Consider the following 12,088-nt stretch of genomic DNA (forward strand, 5'->3'; position numbering starts at 1 on the left):
TATATTGTGACAGTATGGTCCTCCACTCGATAAGTCCTGGCAAATTAATATTTGTCTTGAATATGTCGATATACTTTAGTTAGCATGGTTTCGCTGTGGAAGTACCGATATAACGAAATCAGTCAAAATCACCGATCACCTCTAATCTAATTTAGATTTAACGAACTGCTTTTACGACAATCATGGTATTCGCTATAGCCGTAGTGAAGTCAAATGTACATGCTTTCAGAATTGGTGAACAAAGTTTGATACAGACAGGCAGACCAGGAAATAAACCCCATTGAAACGAACAATACCTTTAAATGCGGGGATGGATTTGATTAAGGTGATGGTTGCCTAACCATTGATGGAATCTGAGTGACTAAGTGAGTGAGTGAGTTGGGGGTGTGGTGTGTGTGTGTGTGTGTGTGTGTGTGTATGTGTGTGTGTGTGTGTGTGTGTGTGTGTGTGTGTGTGTGTGTGTGTGTGTGTGTGTTGGGTGTTTGTTGTTTTAGGCCGCACTCAGCAACATTCCAGCTATATGACGGCTGTCTGTAAAAAAAGTGAGTCTGGATCAGGCAATCGAGTGATTGACATCATGAGTATCCACGAAATTGGGATATGATGACGTGCATCAACCAAGTCAGCGAGCCTGACCACCCGATTCCGTAAGTCGCCTTTTGCGACAAGCAAGGGTTGCTGAGGACCAATTCTAACCCGGATACTTCAGAACTGTTGCATAACCAATCAAACGACACATTTCATCTTCAATACCCTCCCGTTTACGCGGACGGTTCCGTTTCCATTAAAATGTCTTGATTAACGAGGTTCAGACAAACGAGGTTTCACTGTAGATAGGGGTGTTCATAAGCAGCCGGTCGTTGGCTATTCAGGATGGGGTGCCCTGGGAATATTTTGAAAAAAATGTTATATGTTGAAAGTTCCAAAACACAGATAAAAAACCGTCTTGAAGCACTCAGTGAAATATAATCTGTCTCAGGAGTTCCCCCACCCCTCCTACCCATCCCATAGAATATTAAATGGTCAGCCTCTAACATCCAATCCCCCTGGATGGGCTTTTTTCCGATTAACAGGGTCGGTACTACTCCCTAAAATATGGGATTTCCGGACTGATGGGGTTAGGGTCGTCAAAGGGCAAGTATCTTAGATGCATCACATACAGTAAACTACGGTTATAACGAACTCAAAGGGACTACTAATTTTAGTTCGTTATAAGCGTGTTCGTTATAAACGTAGTTTACTGTTATGTTGCGAGACGTTCCAGGCAAGTTTTACGTTTTAAAACGTAAGATGTACCTTGGGTAGGTTCATGGGTATTTGTTGTAGGCAGGAGTCAATAGTACACATTCAAAAAATAGCTATCTACGAATGTCTAATGGTGCCACTTTGGAAGCATTATTTTTAAATTTTTTTAGAAATGTCCCTTTAATACAATGTTGTTGTTTTTTCTCGAAATGTCAAGTATTTTCTCGTTACTTCGATTATATTTTCGTACTTTCGATTTTTTTCTCGTTATTTCAACTATTTTCTCGCTGCTCCGATTTATTCTCGTTGCTTCAAGAAGGGGCAGTTGGGTAGCCTAGTGGTTAAGCTTTCGCTCGTCACGCCAAAGACCCAGGTTCGATTCCTCACATGGGTACAATGTGTGAAGCCCATTTCTGGTGGCCGCCACCGTGATATTGCTGGAATATTGCTAAAAGCGGCGTAAAACAATACTCACTCACTCAATCAATCAATCAATCATTTTCTCGAAGTTTCTATTTTTTTCTCGTTATTTCAATTATTTCCTCGTTGCTTCATGTTTTCTCTCGTTATTTCTAATATTTTCTCGTCATTGCAAATTTATCTAAAATTCTCGGAGTTCCGAATATTTTCTCGTTATTTCAATTATTTTCTCGTAATTTCGAAACTTTGAAATAAACTTGAAATTACGAGAAAATAATTAAAATAACAAATATATTTCGAAATTTCGAGCTTATGAAAATATTTGAAAATACGAGAAAATAATAGTAACAAGAAAAAAACCTTGAAATAACGAGAAAAACTCGAAGTAACGAGAAAGAAGTCGAAATTTCGAGAAAATAATTTAGATAACGAGAAATTTCGATTTAGGTGACACATTAGTATGATTAGTATCAACTATGAAGTGTGTGTCGCTTCAGTGAATATTGGCACTGCATTCGCTGAAGTTGAGTGATGGTTTTAGGAACTCATTAATGATGAATGCGTCAGAAATCCACGAGATAAACACGATAAAAAAATCTTCATGAATAAAATGGATTAAACTTAACATGCTGTGGCAGAATTTCTGCAATGTTACACACAGACAGACAGACAGATAAATTTTGTATACTTGTCCATGATGCCAATAGCACAATGCCATTTTGTTGTACGTAAACTTGTCGTGTAGCACCATTTGAATACTGAATCTACACAGATACACTTTGTGAATTTTATTAATACATTTCAGACACACAACGGGTGAATGAATCGCTGTTGGGGATTTTACGAACCTTCTTACAATAATAATAAAGGGGGACAACTCGCACAACTCCAACAAAAATCCCGATCAGAATATTTTCATCATTCGCAAAGGAATCGAGTCAATGTGCTTACTGATATTAACTGGGTATAGAAATACACCTACTGGCAAGAGAATAAACAAATAATTTCTTTCAAACAGTAATCCAATATTTGGTCGTTCACACATTCAATCGTGTTCACTTCTTGATATTCATTATCTAAAACAATGGTAGTCACGTTAGTGTCCACATGTTCTAAAATAATAAGAATATTAACGCAATATAAGTATTACTTTTTAGTGAATTACTGAATATGAACTGATTTTATATAAAAAGTTCATTGATCATCTTGTATTGTTCCGCGCTTGCATTTTATATAATTTATAAAAGGTCCTTTGAAGATTCCGGGTCTTCAGTAACCCATGCCTGTCGTAAGAGGCGACTAACGGGATCGGGTGGTCAGGCTCGCTGACTTGGTTCATGCATGTCATCGATACCAATTGCGTAGATCGCTGCTCATGGTGTCAATCACTGGATTGGTTTCGATTATTTACAGACCGCCGTCACATGGCTAGAATATTGCTGAGAGCGGCGTAAAACAACAAACAAACGTTTCATGGCGATGCGGGAAATGGACTCGAAAGAAGGATTTTAGAAGAGCTTCCTTTACCGTCAATATTTCATTATCTCGCAGCTTTGGAAGATGGAGATATGAATGTGTGGCAGTTGAATGGTAACAGGTCGAGTTCTGCTGAATGTCCTCATCACGACCGATAAAAAAGTACGCTCCAAGGAGGACACTTGTTACATGTCCAATTGAAGCATTAAAAAAATTAACACTGGTCCGGATTTCAGCTTGTGTGCGAGTTGGTTTTAATCCTGGTTTGAACGGAAGCTCAGTTCCATCACGGCGTCAGTATTCTTTTGGAGTGAGTGAGTCAGGTTTAACGCCGCTTTTAACAGTATTCCAGTTATATCACGGCGTGTCAGCTTAATGTTGGAGGAAAGCCCGAATCGAAGTGATGCAGGTCTCAGACGTTTACCACTTCGGTGAAACCCACGAGCACGGGTATGGTGCTGACAAACCTAGAAACATAATCGGGGCGGACCGGGATTCGAACCCACGATTATAGGTTTCTGGCGTGCCCAAGGGACGCAACTGTGCATGGTGAATTGCGGCGCCTGAGACGACTGGGCCACCCGTGCCTCTCTATTGTGTTGGGGGAAGAAATCGGTAAACACATGAATGAAAGTAACAGTGTTGCTGACAAATCAAAACTGTTAAACGAGGCGAACCCATGATTGGATTCTTGGCAACCTTGCAAATCGAAATGTGAGTGAGTGAGTGAGTGAGTGAGTGAGTGAGACGATACATGATATATGGCATCGCACTGTAAATTATTTGAATCTGGACCAGACAAACCTATGATTGATATTATGTGCAACTATCCACGTTGGCACGCCACCAAAGCTGACCAGTCACCTTTTACGACCAGTACCAGATGCCGGGGATCAATTGTAACCCAGAGTCCCGAAGTGACGGACGTCACGTGAATATGCTTGAATTATGTCTGAGATGAGTAGTATTTTTATATTTGTTCCTGAAATTAGCTGATGAAATATGATCAGGAGCCTGTAGAATAGTTTGAAATATTTACAATATTGGTATTCTATTTTTTATTGTACGTTTCTTTCATAAAGCACGTTATTATCGTTATCACAGCTACCTCTTAATAACGAGGGACGGTCGGGTAGCCTAGTGATTGAAGCGTTCACTCGTCACGCCGAAGACCAGGGTTCGATTCCGGACATGGGTACAATGTGTGAAGCCCATTTCTGGTGATATTGCTGGAATATTGCTAAAAGCGGCGTAAAACCATACTCACTCACTCTTCTCTCTCTTGAACGTGCGTCAGAGGCCATATTAGATTAAGGAGAAGCCTTCCAATTTTGCCGCTTCGATATTTGTGTGTTAATTAATGCATCACCCATTCAGACGAGATGTGTCCTGACAGAAACTGTGTAAATATTGTTCAGTGACGACACGACCAGTGGGGATTCCGGTCAGAATTGGTCCCCAGGAATTATTTTTTGTTGAAAGTGGCAACTCATAGTTCAGGGTAAAGGGGGCGGGTTCAGTGGTTTAGTTTATTGCATATAATCATACCCATATTGCATATCATCATAAGATCAATCACTGGATTGTCCGGTTCAGACTCAATTATTAACACGTCGTGCAGGTGGAACATTGCTTAGTGCGGCGTAAAACAACAAACAAGCAAACAAGGAGGCGCGGGTGGCCATGCCGTCAATTCGACGTGCAGAGTTGCGTCCCTTGGGCGTGCAAGATTACTATGATCGTGGGTTTGAATCCCGGATCTGGTTATGGTTTTTTGTCTGTCATCACCATACCAATGCTCATCACACACATCAAATACCTGTATCACTACGGACTTCGGTGTGTGTGTGTGCGTGCGTGCGTGCGTTCGTTCGTGTGTGTGTGCGTGTGTGTGTGCGTTCGTGTGTGCGTGTGTGTGTGCGTGTGTGCGTGTGTGCGTGTGTGTGTGTGTGCTTGTACTAGTCTGGACTCATGCCGATGTAACATGAATACAGGAGACTGTATACTGTGTCTGAGTGGGGTATCCATGTTAAACAGCGGTGTGATATCTACTTGATAAGTACAACAAACTCGCAACGTAAAGCCCCATTTCACCTCACCAACCTCCGCCTCTGTATTACAGACTCCTAGTCGACCAGTCCTTGTTTTAGTTCCTTAATGCCCACCGCCAGGCAGGGTAACAACAAGTACCATATTTTAATGTGTTTTGTTATGTCGCGGCCGGGGATCGAACCCCCGACCTACTGCCCTCTGGGCACACGCTTTACCACTAGACCACGGCCCTAAAGGTAATAAAGGAATGTATGGACAGTATAGCAGTTTACGGGGGGCACGGGTGGCCCAGTCGTCTAAGGCGCCGCGATTCGCTGTGCAGAGTTGCGTCCCTTGGGCACGCCAGAAACCTATGATTGTGGGTTCGAATCCCGGTTCGCCCCGATTATGTTTCTAGGTGTGTCAGCACCATACCCGTGCTTGTGGGTTTCACCGAAGTGGTAAACGTCTGATACCTGCATCACTTCGGACTTTCCTCCAACATTGAGCTGACACGCCGTGATATAACTGGAATACTGTTAAAAGCGGCGTTTAACACAACTCACTCACTCACTCACTATAGCAGTTTACATGAGTGGCCGTGATGTAACTAAAGCACTTCTCAAAGCGGCGTTAAAACAAACTCACCGACTCACTCACTCACTTCAATTTACACATTCTATAATGCATCGTGATCACTGCTCTTTTGATAGGAATATGCATATGAGGCTAACCTCGCTACGCACTCAATCAAGGAAAGGAAATCCCAAGACTAAGTGAAGAGACGGTCAAATAAGACTGTCTTATAACACAGACTTATCCAGCTTCCTTAGAGATTAAAGGATGACGTACCGAGGACATAGTCATAACGACCATGACAACAGCTTGACAGCGTCTGCACGACGACTGCGGTCAATGACCATCAACAGACAAGTCAGAATCTCTTATGATCCAGTTTAGTTTGTTCAAACCTCTTGGATGTCAACCCGGTAATAAAGCCATAGGGGTAGATGTTCTATTTCGCCACCATTGGTTTACAACTGGGCGCCACTGTGAAACGCATAAATTGTGAGGTGAGGTGAAATAGGGTTTAACGTCGCGTCCAAGATTATTGCACTTATATAGCGACGTGCATGTACGTGTGTGTGTGTGTGGCTGCTTGTACTAGTCCGGACTGATGCCGATTTATAGTGCTAGCTCACTGAGATACCATGCCGCAGTTTAACATGAATACACCACTCAGACACAGTATACTGACTCCGAGCCGAACAGTCCTTTTTTTAGCCCCTTAATGCCGAGCGCCAGACAGGGTAACAACAAGTACCATCTTTTAACGTCTTTTGGTATGACGCGGTCTGGGATCAAACCCCGGACCTTCCGCTCTCCGGGCGGACGCTCTACCACTAGACCACGGAGGCGGTCGAGGTGAAATAGTGTGAGTGTGTTACAGGGATCATCGTGAGTATCATAACATCATGCATCGTAACATACGTGCATCATACATTTGGCGTTTGCTGACACTGCAAGTGCATTCTAAATGATTTTAATCAAGCGTATTAGGATTGCCAACAGTGTTGGGCTCCCTATAGTATTTTTCTCACTGTTCAATTATAGCTTGATGAAGTAGAGTGCTGTCAGGCATGTTGTCTTATGCCGCATTCAGCCCTATTTCACCTATATCACAGCTGCCTTTAAATAATCAAGTCTGGTCCGAAAAACAAGTTGTTGATATTATCAGCAACTTCCCATGCGATGCCATGTCACGATGACACCCAATCAGCCGAGATACCTATTTTACGTCAATGCCCAGCTTGTCATAATGTAAGGTTGTCCTCCTGACATTTCTTTAAAAAAACAGACTACCCCCAACCTAATGCTAAGTCCAGGCCAAAAGAGGTATTCACATGTCCAGGCTAGATCAAGTACCCCCAACCCAATCCTATGTCCAGGCCAGACCAAATACCCCAACCTACCGCTTGGTCCAGACCAGACCAAGTACCTTAAAACCTAATCCTAGATCCAGGCCAGACCAAGTACCCCAAATCCTTATCCTAGGTCTGTGCCAGACCAAGTACCCCGATCTAATCCAATGACCAGACCAGACAGTGTCAGTATCATCTTGCCTTCAGAAGGCTAACAGAGCTTCAGTGCTGATGTAATCTGGCAGCAGCAAAGTCTTGGTGTTGTTCAGCCTGGGGGTATTGGTCAGCCCATGTTCTGGTATAACGCCAGTTCAATTAGCGGCATCGTCCGAGTAACCTTCACGGAGCTTGATGAAGGGTGATGATCTATATCAAAAACAATTCAGGGCATCTAGGACGAGATTGTTGATTGAGCGCGAATTTGGTTTTGTGTTGGAGCTTGATCATCGGTTGGAGTGTGTGTGTGTGTGTGTGGGGGGGGGGGGGGGGGGGGGCTGAGAGTGAGAATGGGAACGGGCGTGTGAATGAGCGTCTGAGGTAACGTGAAAGTGAGAGGGAGCGTGAGTGAGTGAGTGAGTGAGTTTGGTGTGAGTGAGTGAGTGAGTGATTGTGATGGAGCGTTAGAGTGAGAGAAAAGGTGATACTGAGAGTGAAAGTGAGTGATAGTTAAAGTGACAGTGAAAGTGACAGTGACAGTGATAGTAATGAGTGTGGATGTGAGAAGAAGTGTGGGCGAAGAAGAACCATCTACTAATATATTTTGTGCACCAAACGTTATCGATACCTTATTCCCAAATCATGTAAACCAGCTATTCACGTCGCGTGCTGTAACTCATTTTACACCGCGTTTCTGTTAACCGAGGCAGTTTGTCACACAAATAACCGTCTCTACAAACAAGTACTCCTGTATCCGCCGTAGGGCCAACAGGTATCCTTTGACTTTCATTGTGTCTTGACACATCAGTTGATTTGAAAGGATAAAGCCAATTATAACTTATTTCCGAGAGGTATTAATTACACTGACCTACTCCTTTATGACATACATCGTGTACAACCAGTGCAAGCCGAAATCAAGAAATTACCGATGACATAGTGAAAACGCAAATAAATTGAAACTTTTTTTCAATAAAAAAAAGCCGTCAAATATCATCTTCATCGCTGTCAACTCTTTAATAGCTTAGACAGCAGACAATATCCATCTTGATACACGAGGTATCTTTGAAAAGAAAACCAGCAAACCCATGTGGGTATCCCTCTGACATCCAACGTGATGGAGTCAAATCTAAATTCATAAAGCCTTCGATTAAACCGAAGGGCAATGGCGTTCATTTGTCTCAGCAATCGGTGTAAACTGGACATGATGACACCATATTTTGAGAAACGAATTTCATGTTTCTCCTGCTCTTTGAATAACAGCCTTCATGGGCCAAGAGCACACGTCGTGAATACAGATTTCAGTGACAAAAAGTATGTCCTTATTTTGAGGAGTACCCTATGTTCCCGTGTTTTTGTGTTGTTTTTTCAGGTAAACAATTGACTTGCTTGTGCATGTGTTTGTGACGTGTGCCGCCGATGGGGCAGGATACGCTCACCTTTTAGCTAACAGCTGGTATCATCACTATTTGATAGTGATTCATAAACACATGCTCATGATATAGTAGGAATCGTACTATCGACTCTGCTTTATGCAGAGATTTCTATCGGATATGGAAAGGGTTTTGTCGCTTTAATTAAGAAGTGATCAGAACATTTGGGTACGTTTTAGGGGGAATAGACGTAGAAACCGTTGTACACCCTATCTTATCCGCGTCGGGTTTTACCTGTAGACCTCCATAAACACATTTGGGGCGGTCGGGTAGCCTAGTGGTTAAAGCGTTCGCTCGTCACGCCGAAGACCCGGGTTCGATTCCCGACATGGGTACAATGTGTGAAGCCCATTTCTGGTGTCCCCCGCCGTGATATTGCGGGAATATTGCTAAAAGCGGCGTAAAACCATACTTACTTACTCACTCATAAACACATTTGCTTTAATTCTTATAGAGGAACACACCAATAATATTAACTTCGAAGATTGCTAATTTAATTTAAACACAAAAACACTGCAGCCAACAATACGCAATCAGTGACATCGTTAAGCGCAATAACACAACACCAGCCCCTCTCATTCTGGTAACCGTATTCTAAAACAGTCGTCCGTTGGTAGGCGTGGGCTGATTGTTTTTCGGTTCATGGAGACATAAACCAAAACAATTTCTTGGCTGACCAATCCAAAGCCACGGAGTGACTTGCAATGTATTTCCAGTAAGTTACATGATATCACATCACTGACACACTGCTACACATGACATGCATCTGACACAGTGCTAGCCAACCGTGCTTCTGAGTAGAATCTCTCTGCGATTCCACATTCGATGACCGGTTGTTGATTTATTTCGACGGAACATGCGAAGACATTCGGGAATACTTGGAGAAAGCGATTTGGCGGATGTGGTTATTATCTGAAGATTAATGCGTCTGACTATTAAAGAGTTTTTTGCGAGAAAATCGGTGAAATCGCAGGCTTCTCACAGTGCAGACAATTAGTTGACAATCCCAGACAGTGTAACACGTCCCTTGGAAATACTTTTTTAGAGCCGCAAACAAGGTGTCATTCATTCTGAGGTGATCAGATAACAGACGTTTTCAGCCGAGACACGGTCGCATGTATTGAACAATATTTCAAAGTCAGCTTCATGGATGTGTACCTTGAATGTCAGTGATTTAAAAAATGGACCAAACAATCATATACGTTATCAAAACGTTACTAGGCTGAAGACAGTCACCGAAAAATGATGACATCCGTATCAAATACACCATCACCATCGAATAACTATTTCTTGTTTGTTGCATTTTTGGCCACCATCGAACATGGTATACTTTCTTTTGCCCGGCAGTTTATCTGTCATACTAGATTTCTTTGGGCAGAGGGTCATTACTTGTTTGACTGATTTAGTGATTGTGACAGTGGGTCCTGGATTGGTTTGGGCAGAGGGTCATTGATTGTTTGACTGATTTAGTGATTGTGACAGTGGGTCCTGGATTTGTTTGGGCAGAGGGTCATTACTTGTTTGACTGATTCAGTGATTGTGACAGTGGGTCCTGGATTGGTTTGGACAGAGGGTCATTAGTTGTTTGACTAATTCAGTGATTATGACAGTGCGTCCTGGATTGGTTTGGGCAGAGGGTCATTAATTGTTTGACTGATTAAGTGATTGTGACAGTGGGTCCTTGATTGGTTTGGGTAGAGGGTCATTAATTGTTTGACTGATTCAGTGATTGTGACAGTGGGTCCTGGATTGGTTTGGGCAGAGGGTCATTAATTGTTTGTCTGATTCAGTGATTGTGACAGTAGGTCCTGGATTGATGTTGTTGGTCATTGATTGTTTGACTGATTAAGTGATTGTAACAGTGGGTCCTGGATTGGTTTGGGCAGAGGGTCATTATTGTGTGACTGATTCAGTGATTGTAACAGTGGGTCCTGGATTGGTTTGGGCAGAGGGTCATTAATTGTTTGACTGATTCAGTGATTGTGACAGTAGGTCCTGGATTGGTTTGGGCAGAGGGTCATTAATTGTATGACTGATTCAGTGATTGTGACAGTGGGTCCTGGATTGGTTTGTCCGGAGGGTCATTAATTGTTTGACTGAATAGGTGATTGTGACAGTGGGGCCTGGATTGGTTTGGGCAGAGGGTCATTAATTGTTTGACTGATTAGGTGATTGTGACAGTGGGGACTGGATTGGTTTGGGCGTTGGTTCATAGAGTGACAATCGTGCGATTCAGACTAGTTCTGAAGGCGGTTTGTGCTTGGTTAAGGAGAAAGGCCATGTTCACAGTAGCGTTCAGAAAATACGGTAGCGTCATACTCTCCCACGCCTTGTCAGCAAGCAGCGATTAAAGGTCTTCCCGTTAAACTGGCGTTCTCACGTGATGAAAATAACTAAAGGAGACTATTTATCTTTTACCACACAAAAATAATACTCCATACAAAAAATCTGAATATTTCGAACAGCCGACGCCAACAAAATAACGGCTTTAATGTTGCCTTGGGTCAGGGAAGCTTCCTCGGTGGGGAAGCAGTACCTTGTGGCTTCCTGAATGGAACGTTAACCTCAACCCTTTGTCTTACAATGGCTAAATTTTAAGTGTCACCAGACACACAGGAACATGGCGTTGTACGGAATCCAGAAGACCTTCAACTGATACCAGTCTGGCTGGAATAAATACTCTCATCCCTTTCTTTTGATTCAAACCACCCAACAGGATGACCTTTAATAAGATCCCATTGTCAACCAACCAAGAACATAATGTACATTCACTTCACATTGGTTCAGTTGTGTGCGGTGTACCTGGTCACATCATATCTACATCGTATATCTGTGCATTAATTGTCTCCGTCATTGATGTTGAGGTTTTTGTTGATGCAAAGCACCGTTTGATAATGAGTTTGGATATTTTATGAGAGTTTATTTATTGAAATATTTCTTTTGTTAAAAGTGATATTTAAAAAAAAAATCATTTTTGTCTTTTCAGTTTTTAAGGCAAATAGTATTTGAATATGGTATATTTCAATTCTGAAATGCATTCATTATCTGTATAGTGAGTGAGTGAGTTGGGTGAGTTGGGTGAGTTGGGTGAGTTGGTTTTTTTTAAGGCAGGTAAATATTGTGTGAAAACGGAAGTGACGTTCTTTTGATAACTCCGTTCTATTGATAACGCGACCCGTGAAGATTCCGGGGTAGAATAGGTCTTCAGCAACCCATGCTTGCCTTAAACGGTGACTATGCTTGTCGTAAGAGGCGACTAACGGGATCGGGTGGTCAGGCTCGCTGACTTGGTTGAAGCATGTCATCAACCCAATTGCGTGGATCGATGCTCATGGTATTACTCACTGGATTGTCTGGTCCAGACTCGATTATTTACAGACCGCCGTCATACAGCTGGAATATTGCTGC

At 42.6% G+C, this 12,088-nt stretch overlaps 1 long non-coding RNA gene across 1 annotated transcript in view; it reads right to left on the reverse strand.

Moving 5' to 3' along the window:
• LOC124123182 overlaps positions 1 to 12,088 on the reverse strand; it is a 58,125-nt gene that overhangs the window by 551 nt on the left and 45,486 nt on the right. The window lies entirely within an intron of this gene.

The sequence above is a fragment of the Haliotis rufescens genome, unplaced genomic scaffold (genome assembly GCF_023055435.1).
Source record: "Haliotis rufescens isolate VD_foot unplaced genomic scaffold, xgHalRufe1.0.p SCAF_13, whole genome shotgun sequence".
NCBI lineage: Eukaryota > Metazoa > Mollusca > Gastropoda > Lepetellida > Haliotidae > Haliotis > Haliotis rufescens.